The sequence below is a fragment of the Sycon ciliatum genome, chromosome 9 (assembly GCF_964019385.1).
Source record: "Sycon ciliatum chromosome 9, ocSycCili1.1, whole genome shotgun sequence".
Taxonomy (NCBI): Eukaryota; Metazoa; Porifera; class Calcarea; order Leucosolenida; family Sycettidae; genus Sycon; species Sycon ciliatum.
The window spans coordinates 25663621-25669620 of NC_088651.1; positions in this window are offsets into that span (position 1 = coordinate 25663621).

Genomic DNA, 6000 nt, shown 5'->3' on the forward strand with positions numbered 1-6000 from the left:
ATGTTGCATATCACGGAGAAGCTCCTCCACATCCCTGATAGTCTCCGCTGTTACCTGCGTGGCTTCTCCAACATCTCGGCGGAGACCACGGTGGCGCTGGTACTCATTACCGCCTCCGCTCTCAAGGATGCCCCGGAACAAAAAACACTGGCAAGCCAAACATTTCACATTTTCAACGAGGTATAGTCGTAGGTTCTAGGTCAGTACGCCGAAAGCCATTTCGGCGAGTAACATATCATTGCCGTCAACTAGTCCAACACCTCGTCGATGCTTGGGCGAGTCTCGACATGCACACTTCGCCGAATTGCGGTTTAGGCGATTACCAATAGGCAGAGGGTTTTTCGACTACAGAGCATTCCGCCGAATTCTTGTCTCTTACACCCCCGGTGCCAAAATACATAGTGAAACTGTTATACGTGTGCTGGCCTTCACAATATCAAAAATACCTTGACACATTAGGAACGCTTCCCCGCCGTGCATTTTAATGTACATGTCTAGTACCACCAGTGTGCCCAAGTTAGCTGGAGTGGGCGAAAGATTGTCGGCTGCATTTCTGGCTCTGCGCTCTGTTTGCTTCAGAGCTAAGGAAGATGATAAGCTCACCATAGCTCACCCTTTTTCCCTGTGAACCTGAGAAGATCTAGTAGGAAGCGTCCTGAGTCGTTTCGCTTTCTATGTCTTCATGCAGCCTTTGCAGGACAGCTCATCTCAGTAGCTCCAGTAGACAGGTGAAAATAAAACTTCGTCGAAATGTACTCGCCGAATGTGTTATTCGGCGAATAAAATCAAGCTGCGAAACAGCTAGGCACCGGGCAAATATGCTCGAAAATCACCCATCATGCTTTTTCGCAATTCTTTCAAACATGCCGATAATGCCTGAAACCATGCCGATAATTCCCAGAAATTCTCACAAAATTTCGGTTGAAATCAGGTCTTTCTTCGCATCCAACACAAAAAGATGCATTCTCCAACATAAAGGAAACAAAAAAAATCTTTTTCTGTTTTCTGGCTCTGGCAAGTTCAGATAGCTTTGTTGGTTTCAGCTTGTTCAGCAGAGAAACCACCTTCGTGCTTTCCTCATCCCTTTCACTTTCAGCCTCCTCCTCATCCGCACTATCCACTCGCCGAACGTCAGTAACCCGCCGATTATGCCCACGAAGTCACCGATTATGCTCGTGTGATTTTTGCATCCTAAAATGCTCGATTTAGTGCCGGCGTATTTGCCGGGTCCCTAGAAACAGCACAGTCGCGAAATGTCATTGGATGAATTATTAATATTATTATTACAGAGGCAATATGCTTCGGTTCTGCAAGAGTGCTCAATGCCTGATTCAGGCAGAGCGGCGTACACAAAGGCACACAATGAAAACCTTGGCAAATTAATTCCGTTGTGACTCAGAATTTCATGGCTGAACCAATCATCAGACAACGATAATGGAATAGGAGGCAGCGCTGGTATATCTAAGTGGAGAGAGGTGTGATAATACGATAACGAGAGGAGTAATCGCGTGAATGTATACAGGGACAGGCTATTTCAGAGGCAGATGCAGTAGGCGCAGGTCTATCACTAACAAGCACGCGCTTAATCTCGCTCACACACCACACCCACACACACACACACGCACATACTAACACGCACACACGTAGTAACACCCACACACATACACACATACACACACATACACCCACCCACAACACCCTAACTTGCACACGGGCGCACGCACACACAGACACCCACCCACCCACAACACCCTAACTCGCACACGCACAAACACACGCACACACACATATACACACACCTATATATATATGCACACACACACACACACACATGTCCACACGCACACACACACACATGTCCACACGCACACACGCATACACAGGCATCTGCGTTCGTATGACAAATCTAAGCGCACACAAACTCCTGCAATCACGCGTCAAAAACCCGCAGCGGTCATAGCTGTCTATGTTATAGGGGTGGCCAGCAGAAACTTGCGCTGGTGAGGGCATTTAGATACCAGCTCACTTCTCTTGTTTAGGGAGGTAGCTTTTGAAGCTTTCAGGATGTGGAACTTTTCGGTTAGGCATAGGCCACACTTCTTGCTGATGTTACTGTATGAAGGTGCTCTATCCTTGATCTCCCATCTGATGTCGAATCCGCGGTTCTCGTTTTTCAGATCCCAGATTTGCTTGGACAACTTAGTCGATGCGGCGTACTTTTCATGGCGGAAGTCCGAAGTGTGTTTGTTGTAGCGCTGCTTGAATGTGGTAGCTGTCATGCCGACGTAGGTCTTAACTTCGTTGGATGCTACATGCGCCTCGTACACGACGTCGGAAGACTGGCAGTCACCGTTGAGGGGGCGCGACGCCTTGACCCGACAATTGCATGGCACAACTGGCGGTCGCGAGTGAAGTTTTGCAGCATTGTGCCCTTCGATAATCGACGCTACGTTCTTCATACAGCTGTAGCTTACTTTTGTTGTGTTCTTGTTAAACACCTTGTGTAGCGCCAACCCTTCAGGGAAGTGTTTCTTGACGAGGTATAGAATCTTTGCGCCAACGTTGGTTTTGATCGCTCCTATGTTCTTCCTTTATTAATTTTGATTATTGCTCTCTCGTTTGGTCCTCGGATCTATCCTCTGCTCTTATGCATCGGTTGGAAGTCACGGACCGTACAACGCTTTCCCACTCGGTATGAAAATCCTTTCACCGTATAGCTCGCCTACTAGATGTTCTCTCCAGTTCCCACTTGCCAGATCTTTGATCCTTTTTAAATCCCCTCCTTTCAAGTCCTTTTCTCATTGGCCTCGGCTTTCGCAGGAGGTAAAGTCCCTTGACACCTATGCTGCATTTTGTTCCAGTCTGCACGCGCCTACCTAAGTTGAATTGACGACGGTTTCGTTATTTTTCATTGCTAGCCTAACCTTCATACTGCTCTCCCTAGGCTCCTTCAGTACTCCTTTTGTTTTGTTTTCATTGTTATGTTTTCTTCTTCTTTGTCTCAGTTTTCCCCACCATGGCTGGTTAGAATCGCTCGCATCACATGTTTATTCGCACTATGTCAACGTGATTGTGGAATAATAAAAAAATAACGCACACGCCAGTATTGATATTGCTATAACGGCGAGATCCATGAAAGAAATATCTTATGAAATATTCTGTGCTTTTCCCTTAGACAGCACAGATACAATGCCAGGACAAAACAAGACCAGATGTGTGCCCCTGCCCATGGCCAGACTTGATCAATTCAGCCTTCTGATCTTTACAAAATCCGGCACCGTACACATTGCATTTGAAACGATACCAATTCTCGTGTTGTGATTTTCTACAGTCCACTTCGGAGGACGTGACTACCAGTAACCTAAGAACACCAGGCGAAAGTACAAGAATCTCACCAGAGGCAAAAACATCATGCGGGAGTGGAAAATGCCCAAAACCAGCAGTCCAAGACGCAGGCAGAAAAAACCTAAGTAACAGGTTGTCAGCTGTCGAGAGGATAGTGCTCCGTACAATCCAACAATGAATCAAACAATGGAGAAAAACAGCTATCAAAATTGGCCCGTGTTCCTGCATATTGGTAGCTGCCACTCACACTAAACATACAAGACCCACAGGCTGGCTCCTCAGTCTCCACATTTTCATCTTCCCAGCCCTTATTATTGGTCCTCATAAGTGTCTCTCTCCTTGACTGTGCTGCTGCACTGCACTTTGCAAGGCTGTTCTCCGTGGGTGAAACATCGAGATCGCAGAAGGCTGAGCGGACGCAGTCTCCAGCAGTGTAATTCATTTCGCGAAGAATGTGCTCAAAACTTCAAAAGCACCGATGCCATGGTTGAAATGGAGGACAGCCAAGAACAGCAATGTTGACAACACTACGCCACAATTATGCCCCACCACATATACTCTCGCTGCATACTGCTAGCAGCGTGCTACCATCGTTTTTTTTACGTCGCTCTCGTACTTAGCACTTGCCAACTCCGAGAACTGATCATTGTCTCCATTCTCCCCTGTACAAGGCCCTTCATTACCTTAATTTCTTGCCCACCTAGCTTCGCGAAATCCCTCCCCGTACTCTCTTCAAATCCCAGATATCCCTGCTGTTCCACAACTCTGTAGCGACCACCCCTACCCGTACAGTTTAAAGTAATCAATACTCCCTGCCCACCCAATTCTTCCTCACTCTTTCTCTTCTCTCACACTATTATCTCCTATTGGCCACTGGATATCGTGAAAATAGAGATTTGAAACACATGCAAACTGCGAGTTAGGCAAATACGACCATGCTAACTTGTTCAATCCCTCATTGAGGGTCTGTGTCGCACCCTTCTCGGACTTCAGTAGGTAGCTGCGTGTTGGCAATTGCCCAATGCACTGGCATCATCATAGATAGGCTTGGGAATAGGGCTGCGGTGTTTGTTATTCAGCAGTAGCCGTGTGCACAGTCCAAGTCGAGAAACTCAAACCTTACATCATTTCTCAGAACTGCTGCTTCTGGTGGCGATCGCCTCTGTTCCATCATCACCTGCTCTTCCTGCATAATTGCACTACATTCACATCCAAATTGATTGCTCTGAAAACTGCTACAAAGCGCTGCAGATAGCTGCTGGAACAAGGCCAGTGATCTGGGCAACTAACTGCCACTATAGCTTAAGATTGATTTTCAATTACATGTATGTACATGTACATTGCATAGACGTCCATGGACAATGTACGCATACGAGCATTCTGCCTTTTTATATGCCTTTCTGGCATTCTTGCAGTCTGTTTGTATCGCAGTAGTCTTCATTCCAGCTCTTGTAATCTGCTTTGAGTCTTTCATTCATTCTAGAATGTTACTGAAGGCTGAAAAAAATAATAAAACAGTAGTTGCTATGTTGATATAATTATAGCATCCATGAAAACTTCAACGGATAGTCCTCACGTTTCCAGGGTAAAATGTATTGTGCAGTTCCTGGTGATTCCTCTACACGTTGAAATACCCAAAAAGGCGTGCGCTCTCAACTGCAAAGAACGTAAACATTAAATTGTGCACCTGCCCCGGTACTATCATGTACTACGGATGCAACATAACTCTCCCACACCGTGTATTTGTACTTCAAGTATATTTTTGTGTTTTTATTAATTTTATGGATTGTCCACTCGCCTTAGCCTGAATCGGGGCGAGTCTCCGTGGGTATTGGTGTTTCCAGCCATGGCGTGCCCGTTCGATCGACTGGGCCGACACAGAACTACTCTTCTTTCGTTCCTTTTACGGGTTTGCTTAGCGGGAATCGGCATCCGTCTGGGCCCATTCACGAACATAAATCAACTGTGGCAGTTGGCTGTGTACGAGTATAAGTCTCATTGGAATGGCACGCCAGTTCACTCATCTTCGTCTCCACCGCCACATCTCTGACGTTTCCCCTGTAGGTGAGCAACGGTACATTGAACTGGATCCCCATGGAACCGTCTTTCTGACATTACACACTTGCACTTGACAATAGCAGCTCGCAAGGCAGCAGTGTAGAGAAATGTAAACAACTTTGTTTTGTAAACACACCAGACTGCGAATGCGGCGCACAAAAATGTGAATATACTTTCGCGTTCCTTTTCAGCCACGACTGGAGGCGAATGGACAACCTTTGCGCCACAACACCTTGTTCAACTTTCAGACTCAGCCTGCCAAGTTTCCATATTCCAGCTAATACCGTCTTGCTACAGATGTACTGCGGGTTTTTTTACACATGTCAGTCGATGTAAACAAGGAGTTCTGGAACCGACAATAGCCACCTGAAAATAATGCACTTAGTTATGACCATTTGCTCATCTCTCTCTCCACACGATGCAAGGGAAACCCTCGGATCCTCAGAGCAGTGCGTTGCAGTGACATGAATGCGCTTTGCATGTAACGACCTTGTCCTTTGGGTGGTATGCTGACAAGCTCACTGTTGACAGGCGTCCTACGTGCCGATAAGCTCAGGATCGTACGTAAACACAGTAGCCGGTAAGATATTGTGAACG